Consider the following 22,164-nt stretch of genomic DNA (forward strand, 5'->3'; position numbering starts at 1 on the left):
GATAACACACTTCCTCCGTCATTGTTTTTTTTGTTCCATAATAGCCCTGTTCAACGTATTTCAGCCAGGTCGGTTATGAATCTCTTTTATGGAGTGAGCACGTTTTAGTGTCACAATAAAAGGCAGATTTATCGAGGAAATATTCTGTAACACAACTGGCTCCTTGAATATCCGTGTGAATAACTGAATTTCGAGGTAAGGCCTTTTTTATTTATATATATTTTTTTCGTGCACCCGCTTGCAAGACAGATCTGAGCTCATCTCCTTGAAGAAGTCATTACTCAGCATGGCAGCTATCTTGTTTCTCATATTTTTTAGGTGACGGGCACTGGATATATTTTATTTACACCCCTGTGAATTATTCAGATGAAGTGTTTCTGGATGGAGCTAAGCTAGCTCACTGTCTGCCGCGTATGAATGGCTGAGTTCTTCTAATGATCCTCGTCTCTCCCGTATGTATTAGTGCGTGCCTGCAGGCTTTAGCGCAGCTACTCATCAGAGAGTTTGTGACGAGCGCGAGGCGTCTCTCTCAGCGAAAAGTTGCAGCTTTTGTTGAGCCCGCAGAGGGGCTGCGAGATTCGGCCTCCTGAACATCTCGCTAATGTTCTGGATTCAGCTCCCCTGTTGTTGGAGTGCGGTTTCTCTGCTGTGTACTTCATGTGATTGCAGCGAAATCCATCCCTGTGTGTCTTTTATCTCCCCCACACTCCTAGTCTCACTCCTCTCTTTTTCCTCCTCTTCGGGCCTCCTTTGGCCGCTCACTCATCATCAACTCGAGTTTTTGGGAGTTTCTACCTTTGGGGACTTTTTGGGGGTTTTAGGATTACGGTTAAAATTATGTTCAAGGTTTGGGAGCTCACATAGACCAAAGTGTAAATCGTGTACGTGTGTGCTTGTGAGCAAGGCACCGTCGTCTCTAGCTGATCCCCGTGTCAGAGAATCCGGCTTGTCAAGAGTTGACACCGTGTTCAAACAACATCCGCTTTACAAATCCCTGACTCCAGGCAGCGCTGGTGATGCAGGTTGGAAGGAAATACAGGTTTTGCAGCGTAGCATCGGATTCAGCGGAAATCTTTTGAAACTGAAGCGTTAGATGTATCGTTTGGCTTTTTTTTTTTTTTTAAATGTTCCCTTTGTACTTGTAGTTGAGAGAGTTCAACTGTTCGGTTTGGACTTTGGCCAACTGCAACTGGGTCTCTAAAAACAGCAGCCATCAGTGCGGGCTCCCTCCTTCCTGCTCCCAGCACACACTTAGCCTCCACTCTCCTTATTCTCCTCTCCAGGCCTCCAAGATTCCCTCCGTACTCCCTCTGATCTTCCGAACATCAATCCCTCATTCCTCAAAGCAAAAAGGAGGGGAAGGGTGATGACAAAAATGAGATGACAGATTATGTGCTATATATAGAGCCAGTCTTACACCGCTTCCCTTATTCATCTTTTCTGCGCAGCCGAGACACTGAATACACCTTTTGCTTGCGACTAGTGATGCAAATAGACCTTCTCCCCCATCACTTCCCACATTCGGTGGCTCAAGTCGTATATCCGTGCGTGCTGCGCCAGGCCTTGCGGTGACGACGTGGTGGCGGGAGGAGACTCGCAGCGAGGAACCTATTTGCAGATGGCCCTTCAGCGAGTATCATTTCTGTGGTGAACAAGAGTCGTGAAAATCCCATTATAAGCTTTGTGAATGTAAATTATGAAATCTTCTACTGAGGGTTTAGAGGTGGGTGTCGCTCAAAGTGTACTGTCGTTTATTACTCTGCCCTAGTGTTTGACAAATTCAATTTATCTGCCAATCATTTTCATTTGTCACAATTTATTACTGAAGCTGACTTGAGCTTACACACAGACCAAGAAGCAAAGGGTTTGTTTACATGCTTTTCCCCAGATATGATATTACTGTAGGCTCCTAGTGTTGGTCTTTTGTTTTCTGAATAGTAGAGGCTGTCATTTACACAGTGATACATAAGCCTCAGTTCATATTTATTTATTTAAAATATAGCTCTGCCTTTTTTTTGCACAGTCTCCTCCTCTTGCACTTTAATCTTCTGTCTTTCTCATCACCATAACATCAGCATATTGCTGTGTTGTTTCTTTCGTCTGTCACTGTAACGTATCACTCTTGCCTCACATCACCTTAACGTACTTTAATCTCTTCACAAGAAAGCGGGCGGGACAAAGAGCGAGACAGCAAAAGAAAGGGAGAGGAGCCACCCTCCGGGGATATAATCTGTTATTGTATATATTAACGTCAAGCCGCAGACCGCTGCGCCGGTCTATCCCTGCACCTCCGTCTCCATACATCGATAAAGACTCTGCACTTCCTGCTGGATTTCCCCTCTTCCTCTTTTCGCATCTTTAGCAGAATCATAATTTTTCCCCCTTTTTTTATTTTCAAATGAAATGCCAAAATATGTGCAAGTGAGGGCAGGGAGAGACAAATTGGAAGCATGAAACTATTCCTTTTCATGCTGAGAGGAGAAGGAAAGCTCTGTTAGCCTAGATGACATTCCACTTAATTTGATTCATTACTGCGTGCTGATGCTATTGTCGCCACATGCAGGGAACTGGGCCAGTTGTGGAGCTTTGAAATACCCTGACGGGGGGACAGGACAAGCAGCACTCTATGATAAAATATGACTGGATATAAGTCAACTGCTGTAGCTGTAGCTATTTCCCTGGCCTCAGCCTGAACTGCAAATTGCCTGTGCAATGTATTTGTGAGCCAATTGTGGGAGAAAATTGTGAAGACAAATTCTTAGCGTCTCCATCCAGTCAACCAGACGCCTTGTGCATTGGGTTCTAGGCCAACTTCATCAGACAGTGTTGGTGTAGCAAACAGTACACACTGACTATTAATAATTATAATAATAATTTATAACAGTTGTGACGTCTTAACTGTAAAATGATCTTTCTACTGAGGGATAAGTTACAACCGCTGCATGAGCTGTTGGGGGGAGGTTTAAATTGCCATGTTGATGGAGGTGAACAAACATGTTCCCAGTGCAGCAGCGTGTCTTATTGATGTGCAGTGAATCGTTTAGCTTTTTTATAACGGTGGGGATCTGTGGCACAGAGTAATGTGATATGCGGGGTCTTATGTACACAAATATCCTACACTATGGAATCGTATCACTGACTTTGTCTTTTGATTGGACTAGTTGTGGAACGGATGAGATGTAATGTATTCTGCGGAGTTTCGTACGACTCAGTCAGACAGTTCCATAAACGCCCTGTTGGAACCTTGATGGAACGATTTCCAGTTTCACACAGGGAGTGCAGTATGTTCGCTGGGGGATGATGACGGAACAGAGCAACAATACGTGGCTGTGAAATCACTGACATATGAATGGACTCGGACGGAGCGGCGCGCAGTCTGCCTGCGTGACTTGCTGGCGTGTGACTCATGCAGCATGCGCACAGGACGGACAACTGGCCACCGGGAGCCTTTGTTCACTGCAAGTGGTTTGAAATGCGCAGCTACGCGGCCCTCTGCTTGTCCCGTAGCACCTTGACACGGTGGCTGGATTCAGACCGGATCTTTGCACACTGGCAGCGGAACATTGGAGCTCGTCCCCCGTTACTGTAAATGTCCTGGAGGCTCACGCTGCTTTCGACTGGTTATTCAGGGAGCCGTGGGGAGCGGCACCCCGCTGAGCGGCGCGCGTCGCGGGGGTCCCTCGCTGCCAGTGGACGATTTCATTCGTATAAAATAAACATAATGTGGGTTCCGTTGCCACAAACAACGCGAGCAGGATCACGCAGTAGAAGGAGTCGTCATTTGTAATTCAGATCAGCACTCTGAAGTACAAATCACTTACTGTGTCGATGCAGTGCTACTCGTTAATCTGCGGTTTTATACACAGATTTCATTCAGTCGGACCCTTTTTAGTCAGTCGGTTGAAAGCTGTCAGCTGACAAACTGAGAAAATGGAGATGTGTTGGGTTTTGCAGAGAAACAGAAAATCTCATTCAAAATTGGATCGTTGGCTCGACTCTCTGCAAAGCATACAGTATGTCGTTAAACTTCACACAAATGCACAGATTCTTGTTGTTTCCATTAAACGGCTCCTAAGGGACGCCTTAAGGCTTTTCTTAGTCCACGCATCGTCACTCTTGCTGTATACGCTGGAGTGTACAGGGTAAAAACACCATTAGAAGACGACACAGCTGCCCAGCACGCGCTGGAGGAGGATCATTTTGAGTGGCGTGTAGCGGCCGCGCTCGTTCATCACGCTAGGCCTTCATACACCGCCACAAGTGATTTTAGAGCCAGCCATCCACCACCTCATCCCCCAAACCCGCGCTTTCCTCGCCCATAAATCATCATCTATCCACCAGCCCCTGGGCGCGGAGCAAGGTGACACTCCACCCTGCTACCGGCACCTCTGGAGGTGGGAAGGAGAGAAGACGGAGGGAAAGGCACGGACTCCGTAACAGAGAGGCAAGAGCCGAGGTGTGTGATCTGTCTGCTCAGCTGTCGCGGCAGGAGGGGGATGTTTGATGTAAACTCTATTAGTGTTTGGCATGTAGAGACACAACTCGGACTTGAGACTTGATCCTGGCTGGAAAGAGGCTTGGTGAGGCTACATGGCTCAGAAGGATACGGTTGCTAGGCAGCGGACGTGGTGGTACACACGCAGTAGCTCATGTGTGTCCTTTGGCTGCTGGGGCTTGGATTCTTACACTCTGTTTGCTCCTCCAAGCAAGGGTTTGGGTTGTGCGATACAGTCCGTCAACACAAAGTTAAAAAAAAATGTCTTGAGCTCACATGCTGACCACGACACATCATAGCTGAGAAGAAGATATGTGGAAGGAGATATCGAATAGAGGCCGTGAGCGGTGCTAGGCTAGTTCTTCCTAGCTCGGGAAACCATTTCCTGGCTAAGCCTTTATTGTTGTTTTTGGGGAGATTCTTGCTTGAAATAGTTCCGTCTCACCACGATCACACTCCATTTTACCAATTCTATGCTGTAGGTGAGAGAAACCAGGCTTTCAGAGTGTGGGACGACTCATGTAGGTGGCGCGTTTGTGAGCAAAGCCCACTGTACAGTATCTGCTCTTGTCCAGTGTGATGAGCACATCAGTTCCACAGGAGGCCTGTGGGTTTAGTCGTGATCCGATAAAGTGTGGAGACTGCGCTGCGTGCGTTCACGGCCGGCTCTTTTACTGTCTTCTTTTAGATAAACAAGCCCATTGACTATTTTTTAATGTTGCCTCGCAAGGGGACACTTTCTTACCGGAACAGTTCCCTCCCTCCTGTAACAATACCAGTGATTTCTGCTGCTTTCATTAATCAGCGCCGAAATGTAATGAGCTCATCCAAGTGGGAGCTGAAGGTTATGATAGCAGCTTCATGGGGAGTTGACTCGCTTAACCTGCGATGCACCGAGTCTTATTTTATGCAAGATGGCGTAGATAGGAAATTCATTTCATTAATCACCAGTGGAGGTTTAACAGCCCGTGTGTAGTGGAGCGCCGCTGCCGCCACCGCGCTCAGCACCGGGAGGCTGCGCGTTATCGCTTGTTTCACGCGGCCGGGATTGAACACAAATGAAACTTTGAACAGTTTCATATTTGTCACTCGTGACCTGAAACGAAGCGGCGTGGGCCCCGCGGCCCCGGCGGGGGAGGTTCAATGGGTTCGTGAAGGAAGCAGAGGCCAGAGCCCGCCGTTTATGATGCCCCTCGGTGGGAACAAGGCCGCCCTTGTGCGGCGCTGTGACACGGGCCCAGCAGCAGCGTGGACCCTTCACATGCAGGCATGGGAACTCTGCACGGTGGAGAGATCACAGCTGCGTTGGAAGCAGGTCATGCATTTACTGATTGTGGCTCGTTGTAGGAAACAGGTTAATTAATATTATTTTAATGAGAGCTGCAACCTGTAGATTTTCAACATTGTGGCTTCACCCAGCACTTCTATGCGTGCTCAGTTTCTATTATATATATATTTATATCATTTTATATTTCATGTTATTATATGATGTAAACTCTGTAACCTCACCAGCTCGTTTTCTACATTTGAACCAGTGTGATGGTTTTCTCCTCGAGGAATGAATTAAACTACCTCCACTGAGAGAGTTCAACCACAGAGCTTCTCGGGTCCGAATGCAAATGGCCCGATGCTGATTGCTATTTTTTTTTCATCCAATCATGGCAGGAAAGGAAGCGAGCGGCCGCTCCTGCCTCCCCCCCCCCGGAGCGTTTCTGCCACACAGACTAATGCAGACCCACAGACAGCATGTGAGCGCTGATTTCCTGATGTCAGCTACAGATGGCTCGTGCCATTCCAGATTAATGGTTTATGTTTGAGTTCACACTGACACCAACGCTATTTATAGTCCTACCTTGCGTAACCTGTTACCAGCCCGATGCATATATGTGGCACACTGTAAATGCACGTCCGTCTCGTTCCGACTGGGTCCAGTTGGATCTCAGTGTTGTTTGTTTGAAGATGGGAGGAGAGACACAGCTGAGGACGGACGGACGGACGGATGGAAGCAGAAAGGAACGTGGATGGCTGCTTTGGTCGGTGCCAGCTCGGCATCAGCTCATGCACTAGTTTCTCCTCACACGTGGCTTCAAAGGGGTCGGAGGAATTAAGACCAGTGCCTCATCTGGCCCATACATTTCTGTCTATGACGCCCCGTACCAACACAGCCGCGCCTGTTTGTTGCGTCACAGTCCTCTCGTTGCACGTTTGCCCGCTCTATGCTATGTAGTGGTGTCAGTGGGCTGCAGACACACACACCCATGTGAACGCGCAGGGCCATCTCTGTGGCTCCAGGCGGTTCTTCTGCTTGGATTGTGGCGCTTGTCCCCGTGCTGGGTCGCCTCCCCGGTTCCTCCCACGATGGCAACACTTAACTGCACCTCCAGTCAAATTGTTTTTCTGCAAAGCATTTGGATGAGTTTAATAAATTACACATGAGGGTGGTTTTGCAGATGCAGAAATGTGGCACCTACTGTACATGCCCACAGAAACCCAACCTGGTTGTCAGTGTCTGCTGTTGCACTCGTCTCCCACTTGATCACAGCTGCAGTTTCAGTGAACAAATAAACAACGAGTTGTGCAATATTTAAGAGGAGTCCAGATAATAAAGATTAATACTCGCCTCAGCAGCGGAGCATCTTTATATTGCATATGCTTGGGTTCATATTAAATCTATATATCCATGTGATGCAGGCTCCGCTGTGGCAGAATTAGAGGTTTGCACTTTAAGCTAGTAGCTGTCATCACGTACATGCTTGGTGTTAGTCTCGCAGCTTGCAGACGTTATTTGCTTTCAGCTAGTTTTTATTGTAAAGTGTGTGTGTGAGTAGTTAGGCTAATACAGTGAATTATATTCGATACAAAGCCCAAACTTCAAAGTGGAGGCATCACGTGTGAGACACAATTATGTGAAGTAGGTTGAGAGAATTATTACAGCTCTGTGGTTGTTTTGGTTCAGTCTTTTTTTGACTGAGGCCCGGAGGAAGAGGCAGCTGGTTCAGGCTAATGCGATGCATTTTGTTTGTGAAAGCAGAGTCGACTCTAAGCTGCTTGTCGTGAGTAATTGGTCAACTAATCAGGCGTGACCATAATAGAAGTTTAAACGTGCTAGAGGTTGTTTTGCAACAATCCTGTATTTAAAATGTGTTCATGAAACATGGTTTGATGTCATTCTCCTTATTTTATCAGCGTTTCAGCTCAGTGTTTACTCTGTGGGTTTGTCGGTACCTTACTAGACGGTCCGTCTGACAGTCCTGGTCCCCCTCTGACTGTTCCTCCAGGTCATGACCTCACCGCGGCCGGGCCGGGGGACCTGACCGGGTCTGCCTCCTGCCTGGTTGGTCATCGATCTGCTCGCGTCCCAGACGACCACCTCCCACGCACGCGTTCGTTTTCTGTCCCGGTGTTGGTATCAAGGGTTTCCAGTCCTGCAGGCGTTGATTTTACAAACCCACCAACACACGGCGGCTACACACACAAAGCTGGCTACTGAGCCTCCAGCTCACGTTTTGTGGTGATGGCTCGACTCAGAAAATGATATTGTTATTAATGAAGAATGATGAAGAATTAATGAAGAATTAGAGGTCATTTACTGTATCTGTTTGATTCTGTCGGTGCCCTTTTAACCTTTATAACAGCCTGATTGAATGATATTACTCCTGTTGCCTGAGCAACATAATAACTAAACAAATTTTCCCACACATAAACTCATTTTCACGTGAAGCACTGGAATCACAAAGACCTTAGATGACAGTTAGATGGCTTGAATGTAGCAGACAAGGCGGTTGGAGCCAGGAAACATGTGACGTGACCAAATACACGGCCTGGGCTGCAGAGGAAGAGGGAGCTCACAGATGGACGCAGGTCAGACGAGTCCTGGCGTTTCGCTAAAAGGCTTCACGTTGCGTCAGCTGCAGGATTTTCCCTACTTGGCCATGTGTGGACTCAACACCCACCAGAACCTCACATTTCACCTAATGATTTCTTGTAAGACACCTCAAGATGATGCCGCTATTTTTACACCGCAGCAGCTGCGGCATGTCGGCGGTGGGGGGAATTGTGTTAAGAGGTTATTTTGGGGGTTTTACGCGTCGGGGTCGCGCGTATAAAACAAGTCGACTGCGCTCGGAGTGTGTGGGAGAGGTTTGTGAAAGAGAAAAGTAGAAGGTGAGAGAAGCTTCTCTGACCCCAGTCAAAGTGAGGAGGGGGGTCGGGTTCCCGGGGGCCTCTTCCAAGAAGCAGGGTATGATTTCGTCTTTGTCATGTTGAAATGCCAAGGCAGGGCCCGGTCTGCTTTAAAGGACGCCGGGCTAAATTGGAACCGTCTTCCAGACGCCCATACATAGCACAGGACCCATGTGTTGGGACGACTCCTTCCTCGTCTCAGTCCAAAGGTGTCGAGAGACTGAGAGCTTCGCACTAATGTCAAAGTGATCTCTTCTCCTAATCCTGGTGCGTATTATGATCTGTGCCGCTACTATATAAGTTACATCAGTCTGCTCCGGTGGCCCAACTTTAATTAGCCTCTAATAGCAAACGCAGAGTCCATTACCTGGTATCTGTAGATTTATGCACCTCAGGGCAGTGAATGCATCGCTATCATTCCCAGCTTATCTCTCCTCGAAGAGCATTTCCATTGTCGTGCCGTTATTTTAAGACATCCTGCGCGATTTACTAATCGTATCCTTTGGGCTTCGGATAATGAGCCGCGTTTTCCGGCACAACCGTTTTTATAATACCTACTGTATACAATCAACACAACACAAATTGAGTGCATTACGCAGAGCAAACATGTTTTATAAATGTTATTTAATGTGCAAAATGCGTAATGGAGCTGAAGGAGGTAACAGGCCAAAATAATTTGTCTTCACCAGCGATCACACTCGTTAATCAGCTTACAGTGAAGCGTGAATGCATAAATAGCTTTCATACTAGTCCTAAATCCACAGAACATTACAAGTGTGTAATTACCAGCTGGATTACACAGAATATATGATTCATTACTTATCACACTGTAATTCAGTGCGTATTTCCACTTCAATAATTTAGAGCTTATGCAAAGTGAATGTGAATACAGTCAATCAAAGGGGAATGTAATAAGTCAGCGGTAATTAGGATTCAGACAGTCTGAGGATGGGTCAGGGCTGCTGGCGTGCGCTGAGCATCCTGTAGGTACGGGTCAGAGGGTACAGTATTAGCCCCCGCACCTTATTCTTGTTGTGGGCCAAACACATTTTGCTTGTGCCACACGCTAGCTGTGATTTATAACAGAAGTTGACCTGCTCATTACTGCGCAGCTCCTAGCGCGCTCGCGTTGCCTCGCTCGCCGTCTCTCTCACTCCCCGGCTGTTGTACAGTAGCTGCGACTTCCCTCATTTGCATGATTTGCAGATGCTGCTGAGCTGCTTTCCTCCCTGCATGTCGATCACATGCGATGGTCCCACACGCGCGGGTTCATATCCAGCCGTTTGACACAATGCGTTTGGTTACCTTGATGATCGTGATTATGAGTGTTTCCCAAAATGTTACTGTGCGCGTGTGTGAGCTTTAGCGCTACGCATTTAAATAGCGTTAGCTTCAGTTAATATTATGCACATCACGTCACAGCCAATTAAGCCCCTGCTTACTGGAGCCCCTTTAAGTGTGATTTTTCACAGGAGTGAGTGTGAAATCTCAAGGATGGAGTGAAAATTACACAAACTCTTTTATTCAAGACTGAGTCAGGCTCCTAACCCCTCTAACCCAAACCAGCTCCTTTCCGTTACCCACCTGATAACTTCAGGCCAGACCTGTGTTTGAACAATTACATTCAGGTAAAAAAAATAAATAAAAAGGAGCATGTGCTCGGCTCTCTGTCATGTGGCCAATTAATTAGGTCCTGACAGGCTGTGGCAGGAGTTTGATTGAAATTTCAAGCCTCTAAAATTACACAATCCTGAATTAGTGCAGTCAACATTTTGCTGTTGCATTGATAAAAAAAGAAGAATGAAGCACCACGTGTTTTCCTCACACGCTTTTATCTTGGGCGTGTAATTGCTTGGGGACCACAGCCCTCCCACCGTGCACATCTTTGCCGTATACAGTGTCTAAATGTCTCCTGGCTCCGCATTGACCCAGAGTTATCATACCTTTATGATTCTTCCTAGCAGCCATCGTGGGGATGTGTTCAGTGTCGTGTATGATTTAAACCTGCACCGGGGTGAAAATGATCCTTGGATAGGCTCTCTGGGACCCGAGTGTGAAACTGAGTGTGCGATAGAGAGATAACTGTAAAGTGGAACTGACTGTCAGCTCGTATTTTTAGATGGCGAGTTTGTTAACAATCTGCCCTCGGTGTCTCTCACCCTCCCGCGTTCGGTTACTGTGTTTTCCAGCCCTAATGTCTCACCAGAGACGGCAGAAAGCAAACAGATGAATGGGGTTTCATCAGCTCGCGTGTTTGTCCTGAATCAAACACACAACTTTTATTTATTTAGAGCATATGTACTACCGCGGACGCCGACTGAGACGTCTCTACGCCGGCTGCATATTAAATCTGCTTTGTCTTTTTATAACGAGGTGGGAGCGTCCCCGTCATTTTTCAGCGCTCGTCTAACGGCGCCGCGTGTGACACGAAGCAGTGTTGTTTTTTAATAATTCCACGTGTCTGAATTCTTTGCATCTTTCGCGGCTGTTGTCTAGACGTTGGAGCATCACCCAGATGCGTCTGTCGACCCAGAAATGCGAAGGTCTTTATGTTGTGTGCACACAAGCCTGCCTCTCCATCTGTGTGAGAGCGTGTGTGTGTGTCTGTGTGTGTGTGTGTGTGTGTGTGTGTGTGTGTGAGGTTACAAGCGTAACTTTGTCAAATAGCGCTGCATCATGTGCTGATCATCCCCCTTCTGTCCACGGGACAGACGTCTCCCTCTGTTCAGCCGTGTGTGTGAGGCTCCTCTGTCTCCACTGTTTATTAGCTGAGGGGATGCAGTGTCCACATTTGTGCTAGTGTGGTTTAAGATCACCCTGTGTTTGCTGCTGTTACAGTACCTGCTGCAATGCAGGTGATTAAATGCATCTTGCGTGAGAGACGTCGACTCATTAAGGAGACTTTTTCGTGAGGAGTCGTCTTCTTTGGCTTTTAAATTTGTTACACAACAGCCAACTGCTTCTCCAGACACGCAGGTTGGCAGTAGAACAACCGTGTTTGTGTTTGTTCCGTCCTCTGCGCACCCTTAGGTTCTTGAAATGCAAGATGAGTCAGCCCACTTTATGTTTCTTTGATCAGTGGCATTTGATGTTTTATCACGAAAAAGAGGTTTAACGATCTAATCGTACTTGCCCTCAGATGTGGAGCGGAGAAATACAGTGTCTCCTTGTGCTTCCCAAGCGCCACCTTCTATCCTCAGCGCAGCTTGTTCTTTGTATGAAATAAAAAAAAAAAAATCTGCATCACCCCGAGCAGATTTTCATAGAAGTGGTTGATGCTAATTGATATTCTAAACTTGCACGCTCGCCCCTCAGGCGTTCTCGTTCTCTATTAAATGATACAGGATAACCAACAAAACTTCCTTTCTTGTCGATCTAAGCTAAACGTACAGTATGAGCACAACATACGAGGACGAGCTCTAGAGAGAAATCAGCTCATTATCACAGTGGTTGGAGACCTAATAGACCTCTGTATTATATAAATTGGGCATTCAGTTTCTAAAAGTAACATCTGCAACATCTGCAAAGTGTGAACTGTTCTCCGAGTCTCTTCAGCACACAGCTACAGTAACACCGTCTTTCTAGGACTATCCCCAAGACAAGATGTGGCTAGAAGAGTTTCTACCAAGGTCACTCATTCATTTTCCGTCCTGTGACAGTTTTGTGGTAGAGATGTGGGTCAAAGCTCTCAGAGCGTAGCCACGCTCTCCCTTTTTTTTTTTCCTCCGTGACCCACCGCTAAAGGGCTTCAGGAGGAGAGGGGGCGGCTGAAGTTATCGTACATATATAGTCGCCATTTCTTCTGAGACGTCTCAGTGGAATTCCAGTATAAATTTAGTCTCTCCCGCTCCCCGCCAGCGTTAGGGGCCGGGAGGAATCCGCAATGATCCTTCATTGATTCTGCGGCGCCATATGGAGGCCCATTAAATTGATGGTGGTGGACGCAACAGGAGCAACAGCATGCTCAGCGCGGGCAGATTTCCTCTGGGTCGCCGTCACCCTCGCACGTCTGTATTTTACAGGTGAAGGATGCCTGTAATAACTACGCTGATTGGTTTTCTCATTCGGCACGCAGACAGCTAAGTAATCATGACTTCATTAGGCGTAGTCCCCACATGGGACTAATGTGAATGGAAATGAGACAACAGCAAGGCTGAGATGTGCTTTGGTGCCACTTACAGCAATTGCTATAGAAAAATGCCCAGCATAAACTTTAACTAAGGGTCCCATTGGAAGGATTCTTCAGAGAGAAAGAATTTTAGATTCTTCCTCTGTTGCATAATGATGATGTTGTCTTTGATGAAGATCTGGTTTTATACACATTGTCTCACTTATGAACGGTCAGACTTCGCTTTTACACACAATGAATGCTGGTCTTTGTCCAGTGCCAGTATATTATCACTGGCCTCCCTCACATTGTCCCTTTCTGGTGATCTAATAGGATCATATTCACCAGTCTATGCAAATATTTGCATTAACGGTCCCATATGACATCTTTGCGTTTTCATCATTTCTAGGTTGGCGATCGAATTTATGCAATATGTGTCAGGGGGGAAAAAAAGTGTATTAAACATTTATTAAAATGTGGATGTGACAAGACAGACAGACATCGCTTACTCCCCTCGTAAGAAATCTAAACCCGAGACATTTTTACTGCTGGGGAAGCAGGGGCATGTGATCCATTTGAGAAATCGAAAGTTCTTCATATATCGTTAGAGATGAACGCATGAATCATTCATAATGTGAGCCTCTTCATGGTGCGTCCTCTCTCGCTCCCTCTCTGGCACTAATTTACTCCCTTTGCCCCCCACAAAGTTTGCTCACACATTATTGGATGGTTTTCAACCATCTGCTTGGTTTCCAGTTGTGTATACTGGCTGATCGGCAGCTAGTTGCTGGTACCTACGCTGGAACCCAGCGTGATAAAGGTTTTATAGTAATGTAATGAGTAGGAACAACTGCTTCTGTAAAACCTCTGCTTGTGCAGTTTTTTTTTATTGGCCATAATTTTAATTATTGTTAAATAAATGATTATAATTCAATTTTTGAACAACTGTAAAATTGTTTATATGCTGAAACAAAAACGACCACTCCCCCTTTTTATCAGGGTGTCTACTGGGGTCACATGCATGAATCACCTCCTTCAGGTGAGCGGTTGCATTTGTGCGTTGACTCTTGTTTGTTTATTTGTTGTTCGCTGAGCCTGAGAGACGGCGGCGGTGAGACATCCTCAAAAAGACGCGTCGGCGCAACCAGTGAGGCAGACAGACGGAGGAAAAACTACAAAAATACAAATAAATAAGGACAGCCAATGGCATCTCTCACTGAAATAGAACCTGCGATAGTCGCGTTGGAAAACCCTCTGGAGCTTTTTGGAGTAGAAGCGCAGAAAGCTTCGACGCAGAATGCAATCTTCCACTTTTACGAGCGCCACCGAATGAACAGACGCATTCCCACAAATGCACATAAACGCTTGGCTGGACGTCCATACTGTACCTGGCTGAGCCACTTTCACCGCTCCTTTGAGAATCACAGAAACCAGTGGCGACATCACAACAATAATAGCGAGTATGTTCATAGCAACTGAGAGGGGGTTTGTCCCATACTTTACTGTACTATCATCAAGTCGCCGTGTGCACCAATCAGATCAGTATTACATGATGTCATGTATGGGCAGATTTAAGCCCTCTTATCCATAAGGCTGCAGCAGTAAACTTTAGCACCGCCACCATTTTTATACGTCCAGATATGAAGAAGCACTGGCTAAAACGCTAAAGCCTCGCTGGCCCGACGCTCTGAGTTACTTGTTTTCGAGGCCGCGTGCACTCGTGTGTTTTGGCGGCGGTGCTGTGTACGTGGATTAAGCACCGACCTGCATATGTGTGTCAGTGCACCATAATCTATATCTCCCCGTGTGAATCTTTGGCCGGCTTCTTGTGCGCGTGCGTGTTTTCCATCCGTAAAAAAGGTCCAGGTGGCATGAGGAGGCATTCCTTCCGGCTTCCACTCCGAACGAGCGCACACACACACACACACACACACACACACACACACACACACACACACACACACACACACACACGCTCATTCTGACGGATGACTGCACGTTTCTACGGATGATTAGATTACGTAAGAAAACACTGCAGAGCCCTAATAGTTGGTAAACCCAGATTACGCAGGATTATCATCCATTTTGCTCCGCCTCTGTTCTCCAACTTTGTGTGTGTGTTTGGATGCCGGTGGATGGGGTTGGTGGAGTGGATGGCGGGTTGGAACAGGAGGAGGGTGGGAGGAAAGGGGTGAAGCGTGTGGGGCGAGATAGGGAGGGTGAATGATGCTGCGAACACCAGAGCCAGATGGGACAGAACCCCTAAGCAGCTTAGAGTAACAGTAATCATGCAGGCTAAGTTGCCATCAATGGTGTATGTGCATGTTTGTGCGAGTGTGTGTGTTGTGTAGATGTGCGTTTTAATGTGTATAGTACCTCATACATTAAAGTGGCGGCGCTCAGATGCATAATCACTCACACACACACACACACACACACACACACACACACACACACACACACACACACACACACACACACACACACACACACACACACACACAAACGCTGACATCAGAGAATGTGAGAAAGACGGTGAATAAGGGATGGAATAAATACTCTCGTGCAATCAAGATATTAGATTGGACGGGGGGAGAGTGTGAGGGAGGAACGGAGTGTGCGGAGAGATAATGGAGACAAGCAGGTCAGGAGGGTGCTATTATTTCATGTGTGCGCCAGTGAGTTATTACAGAAACGATGGAGTGGGAAACGACACCGTGCCCGGTGATTGATCTCAGCCTCGGGGGATCAGGAATCAATAGCCCTCTGTCAATATCAATCCGCTTTTGAGTTTCAGGAGAGAATTGAACGCGGAGAGTCTGAAAAGTCAAGCAATATGTTCCAGATGAACAAACATGGCAACGTGGTGGAAATATGGGCAGATATGCAGAACACACAGAGAGGAGCGGCTTCGTGTTTTTCTGTTGTGTTTTAAAACTACAGGAGAAAAAAAAAAAAAAAAAAAAACAGCGTGAAGCCCAGGAGAAAAGCCGGCATGAATGTATTTACCTACATGAATATTCAATAATGGCACTGCAGCACTTCACAAAGGGAAGTAATCACTGATTTATTTATCAGTGTTTTTGACACGCTACGCAATTATGCCACCGCAGGCGAGCTGCTGGGCTGTTTGCAGCCCTGCCCTGGAGTGTGTGTGTGTGTGTGTGTGTGTGTGTGTGTGTGTGTGTGTGTGTGTGTGTGTGTGTGTGTGTGTGTGTGTGTGTGTGGGATGGGTTTAAAGCCCTGCTATTGATTTCAGTGGATCAATAGTGATTATTGTTCTGGTGCAGGAAAAAATAACAGTGATCATTGGGTGGAGGGTAAACGATGCTCATCGTTATGTGCAAATGAGTCTTGAGGGTTCCGTGTTCTACAGTTGTCATTCACACGTGACATTTATTTGCAGCGGACGTCACATCACAGTGAAATGTGCTGTGACGCTCTCGTCTCCAAGGCCGCGGCTGCAGGACGCGTCCCGACCCGCTCCGCTCAGCATCCGCTGAAAAAGCAGTGGGGCCGCGTGCAAGCGTCTGTTTGTGACACGGCAGGTGCTCTGTTGTTCACTTTAAGCAGCAGTGCAGATATTTATTAAGATGCTTTTTTGGGGGGGTTAAATCAGACACTCTGCATGTGTCACTTTACTCGTTCTGTATCTCCCCCCCCCCCCCCTCTCCAGAGAAGAGGGTGATGACAGCTCGCTCAACCCCGCGCTCATTGAACATTCAGCTTTGCTTTTGATGGAATTAATTTGAATGTAAATGACGCTGTGATGTGAAAGCTTTCGTTGGCCCCGGCGCTGAATTTCACACGGCGCCGGCGCTGGGCCCCCGATGTCTGAGCCGGTCCGTGGAGAGGGAGCGGAGCCCGCGAACGCTGACACAAACAACGTGGAGCCGTTATTTCTCTGGAGCCGCTAACAGCTGCGGAACATAATGACGTTAACACAGGAACTCCGTTGCTTCAATCAATGGTTTGATCCGATGTCTTGATCCTTAATTATGAATTGAAACGCTCCTGCACATCTGTCCGTTCTAAGTCAACGTCTGAATTTAGGCCTGCCAACATCTGCACTCGGGCCCTGTCCCACCGCTCGCTGTGTTTTATTAGGCAGCTCCGTCCAGAGGTGCAACGTGAACTTGGCAATTCTGCGTCTTTTACATCACCATTGATTTTCAGTATCCTCCCACGGTGGGCCTGCGTCCCGCTGACCCCCAGCCCCATCCATCACCCCACATCAGCGCTTCACCTTCCATATATCCTCCTTTATGTCGCCGCTTTGCTCGCAAACACCTCTGCCGTCACGGCTCTTTTAGCCCCTGTGATTTCAAACTGATGCCTTTATGAATTTCCACTTATCTTTCCCCCAGGAGAAAGACCCTTTTATTTCTGAAGATATTTCTCAGTATGGGAGAGGCTTTTAAAGATTTATCTGCCGTCGCCATCATGCAACCATCCGCCTTCCTCCAATCCTCGGCTTTCTGCCGCGCGGTGGATGCGTGAATCAGTCGAGATGTCAATTTGTGCTTTGTAAATCCTTTGACGCTCCTTAGATAGGGGCTATAAGAATCTCGCAATGTCTTTTGGAGATCTTATACGTTCGCTGTTCTCTCCGAGGCACTTGGAGACAGGAATAGACTGATGAAGTGTGTGACTGCCTCCACAGTAATTATGTGATGAATGTGTTCATTCTGTCTGTAGCCCCGAGCGGTGAATAGCTCAGCTGATTATTGAGGGGTGGTGTGTGTGTGTGTGTGTGTGTGTGTGTGTGTGTGTGTGTGTGTGTGTGTGTGTGTGTGTGTGTGTGTGTGTGTGTGTGTGTGTGTGTCCTCACAGGAAGGCATGAGAACTGTCCTCCTGAAACAAAGACCCTCTAAGACAGAGGGCTGCATGTGTAACTCTTCTTAATCCTTAAGGACCCTCACCACTAAACTTACACACGTCCGATGTCGCTGCTAATTTACTCGAATCGAGTTTGTTAGAGGTGATCGTTCACACGTTCAGGCACTGCTTCTCCTCACATTACCACGGTCTTGCCGTCCTATGGATTTTCCTTCACAGATGGGAAACCAGAGAGCCTCACAGGCAATCGCCCCCATACCTCCAGTAGAGTACAGTACACCCTGTTCATGCCAGCAACCATAGATTACTGGAGGCTTTGAGGAGAAAATGTTGTATTTGCTGGGCCCCTACAGGTGGTAACATCAAAGGATCAAAGAGAAACGTGTCAATGAGTCGAAGTGATCCTAAGTTATAGGAGTTATGTTTTAAATGTAAGTGACCGGATCGTTTGTGGTTCTTTGCGTTATCTGCTATTTTGTATCACTGAGCGACGGCAGCATTAAAGCGGTCGGATGCTTTGTGTGACTCCACATTCACACACAATCAGGAAACACACTAAGCGACCCAGCTCACTGCCTGTCAGTCAAACTCTGTGGAGCCTCAGTGGCCGCTTGCATATGGAACACGGAAAGACGTGCAGGAAGCATCGGCGGGCTGGGGTTTGTCGAGCAACACACACACACACACACACACACACACACACACACACACACACACACACACACACACACACACACACACGCACGCACCACAACCACCACCTCGCTCCCAACACACAAGTCTCCGACCTGCCCCTCGACAGCTGACGTGGCAGAGGTATTGATTTCCTCATATTAGCACAGCCTTCATGAGGAGCCCCAGGCAGCAGAGGAGGAGAGGAGGGAATGGAGAAGAGGAGGATGGGGAGAAGAGGAGGGGGCGGGAGAGGAGGAAGGGGGGTAATGCAGTGGCTGGTGTTCACCACATATCAGACATCAGGCTCACGTCAGATGTAAGTGAAGCACGAACCTCACGACATGCCCTGACTCTGAAATGTTAAAAACCAAAATGAGTAGCGTGAACTTGTTAAAGTTGTATGTGATTTCATGTGATATGTATGATTCCCATCATCTTCTCAGGAGGTGGAGGATGGTAGTGTTAAGAAGCCCAGCAGCACATTGATGATTAATCAAGAATTAGGTTTGGGTTTTTTTCCACGTTATTCGCTTTCACCCCAACTTCGACCGGCTGTTTGTCTTGATTCGCACGAGGAGTGTGTGTAGATACGCACGGAGTCACCGGGCGTTCATTTTCATTTGTCAGCGAGCGGCACAAAGCAGTAATCTGGCATCTCCACCAGCTCAGCACTGTTTCCTGGAATAAAACGAGACAGAAACACAGCAATCATTTGTTTTCCTACAGCAACACTAGTATAATGCAACTTAAAATACTACACCATGAAGTAAAATGGCTGCTAATCAGCATCGGTCTCGTGTCCTGTGCATGGAGGAATGTGTGTGGTGCGTTCAGAGGTGGAGTGGATGTGTTCGCTCAGCCTAATGGGCAGCACGTGGCGCTTCTCAGCTGTTACTCGCTTCTGCCCTCTTTCCCTCTACTCTGAGACACACACACACACACACACACACACACACACACACACACATACACACACACACACACACAGTCGTACACTCTTTTCATTGCAATCTCGGGCTTTGTGAAGGAAGAGTAGTAGGCGTGTTTGCCAGCCATATGGCAGTGCCAGGGGCGTCCGGAGCAGATGCGCTCTGCATTGGGGCTCTGCTCCGTCAAGCACACACACACACACACACACACACACACACACACACACACACACACGCGCACAGAGGCTTACGTAGTGCCTGTTACGAAGGGAGAGGTCACCGACAGTCAAGAGCATTATCTAACAGAGTGCACAGCTCTGTACGTGTTGTGGACAACACCTCCACAACCACTTGTGGATCGTCACTGGACCTTAAATGAAAGGCAGCGACTTTACTCAACACTTTATGGGCAATGCTTTGTATTTTAGAATATGATCTATATACAGCACCGCCACCTTATTAGGTACACCTGTTTAAGTCAATACGAATCACTAACTCAGTCAGTAATCACGCTGAAGCTGTCAGGAAAGTGATGATTCAGCTCTGGATTAGTTTCTTGCTGAAGTCCACGTTCAAATTAAATGAGGAATCCAAAACATTTAAACCAGATTAATATAATTATATAATAATTGATCCAATTATCACCTTTCTGACAGGTTCAACCTAACGGTGAAACGCTAACCTATAAAACCTATAAGTCGAATTAATGGCAGAGGTGATTGTAAAGGTGTAGTTAATATGCTAATAGTGAGTGCCTGCACCTGTCATATTAGTTTAGCCCTGTAATTCAAATCTATACATAGGCTCTACATTCTAAGTGCTTGTGTAATTATCGACTCAGATATGTCGGTTTTTTTACTTTTTTATTTCTGAGTCAATTATCAGCTTGTTTTCGACAAATTGACACTCAAAGAAAACTTCCTGTTTCTTGTACTCTGGGAAAGAGACCGTGTTGCCTGAGGAGCACTGACTCAGCGTGTTTGTGTTGATTTCTTTCAGCATAGTTTTTTTGCTGAATAGTAGAAGAAAGATAGAGAGGCGTGTGTGTGTGTGTGTGTGTGTGTGTGTGTGTGTGTGTGTGTGTGTGTGTGTGTGTGTGTGTGTGTGTGTGTGTGTGTGTGTGTGTGTGCGTGCGTGTGCGTGTGCGTGCGTGTGCGTGTGTGTCACAGTGCAGTAGCCTCTGAATCAAAAGGGGATGTAAATGTGAACATTGTGCAGAATTAAAATGTAGGCTGCTCCTCAGCGTTTGCTGAGCCAGCGTTTGACCCACGTCAAGCATCCGAGGCGAATACGTTAAGAAAACATCACCATGCTGGTCAACGCAGCGTCGTAAGCGCACATCAAAGAGGCGGTGATTAGAAAAAAAAAAGAATACAACTCTCTATGCAGAAACACTTTTTGAGTTGAGTTCTTCCCATATTACCATTTCAAATGTACCTGGATGTATTATTTACTGTATATCTGATTGGTGGAAGCAAATCACTACTGGTTGAGATGGAAATAAAAGGAGAACGACGCACTGTAATAATGATCGATGATGTGCGTGTGTGCTTCACTGTCAGCGGCTGGTGTTCGGCGTCTGTATACGAGCGTCATCTCCATTACGTCATACGTTCAGATAAGTTCTTTCCGAAAGATATAAATAGAGTCACATGTAAACTGATTTTGTGATGAGCTTAGCTAATGTTGGCCATGGTTATGTATTATCAGTTATGTAATCAAATAGTACATGATCTGAGTCTCATGTGATTTATGTTGCCTGACTCTGAATGTATTGTTAAATCCATGCCTCCGTGCACTATTCATCATTCGAACAAAAATAGGAAATGTCTGTTCAGAAAAAAACTAAACAAAACGATTACAGCCGACCCTCTCCTTGATTCTGCGTCAACAAAAAAAGATGACAGTGCTGATCTATAAATGGCGTCGCTAAATAAGAACGGGGGACAAGACGAAAAGATTTTTTAATGAGATTAAAATGGGGTTTTGAAGAGAATCAATAGTTGTTGTTTTTGCCCGGAATAACAACATGCATCACTTGGCTGGTTGTATATCAGGGCAGAGTCAGCTGAGAGCAGCTGTCCATAGGGAAATCATTACGTTTTGAGGCACCGGGGGCAAAAAAGGGCTCAGGGAAAAAAAAAAAAAAAACGGGCTTTATGTGTGTTTGGTTTGTGTGAGACAGCTGCGGGAGAGCAGTCGACGTCAAATACAGAACAAGTTCGGTTTGGACCGATCTCAATAGTAGAAGTCTTAAGAATAAGAATGTTTTAGGAGAATCATGACTTTTGGAATGTGGAAAGTGAGGAAGGAAAGAAGGAAGGACACAAAAGAGAGGTCACAGGGGACAAACCGGTTCATGGAGAAATCTTGACAGATGTTGGAAAAAAACAACAGAAATCATTCAGACAGTCAATAACGCGTTTATTCCTCGAGGGGCCACTGTCTGAATAGCAGGGAGGTAACACGAGACGTCCCTGTGTCTCATCAGGCCTCACACCTCCACTAGCGCTGCATTGTTTAGCTTCAGAGATGCATAAATACCTGCTTTCATCTGACAGACGGCTCCGACTGGAGAAAATGACTAAAAGACGGAAAATCTGCAACAACCAACAGGCTGAGAAGCTTTTTTTGTCTTCTGATGCTTGTTGTTGTTTCCTGTTTTCCTTTTTGTTCCCTTCGTTTATTACAAAAACCCACCTGCATAGCAACTTTAAACACACACACTGTTTCACACACATCAGCAGATCAAGTGTATGTGCCTTCCTCGTCATGAAATAATGATGTAAGCTACCTGTCAGGTTTATAATTATTACAGTAATTAACTGTAATGGAAGGTGGTTTTGAATGTCTGGCGTTCCCACCACCAGAGCTCCAGCTGCGTTTTCTGATAGCACACTTCAGGGTTGAGCGAGGGGTCATCCTGTAGCTGTGCC

General features: G+C 46.7%; 1 protein-coding gene across 3 annotated transcripts in view; it reads left to right on the forward strand.

The window, feature by feature from the left end:
• The window catches only part of igsf11 (immunoglobulin superfamily member 11), a 60,324-nt gene that overhangs the window by 22,100 nt on the left and 16,060 nt on the right, over positions 1-22,164 (forward strand). Inside the window, exon 1 of one of the 3 annotated variants that reach the window (XM_055513964.1) lies at positions 8,644-8,944. The exons of the other annotated variants lie outside the window; for them this stretch is intronic. The gene's annotated coding sequence lies outside the window, so the exon portion shown is untranslated. Of the gene's footprint in view, positions 1-8,643; positions 8,945-22,164 lie in introns of those variants that run through there. 3 annotated transcript variants of the gene reach the window in all.

The sequence above is a fragment of the Betta splendens genome, chromosome 13 (assembly GCF_900634795.4).
Source record: "Betta splendens chromosome 13, fBetSpl5.4, whole genome shotgun sequence".
NCBI classification, from domain to species: Eukaryota; Metazoa; Chordata; class Actinopteri; order Anabantiformes; family Osphronemidae; genus Betta; species Betta splendens.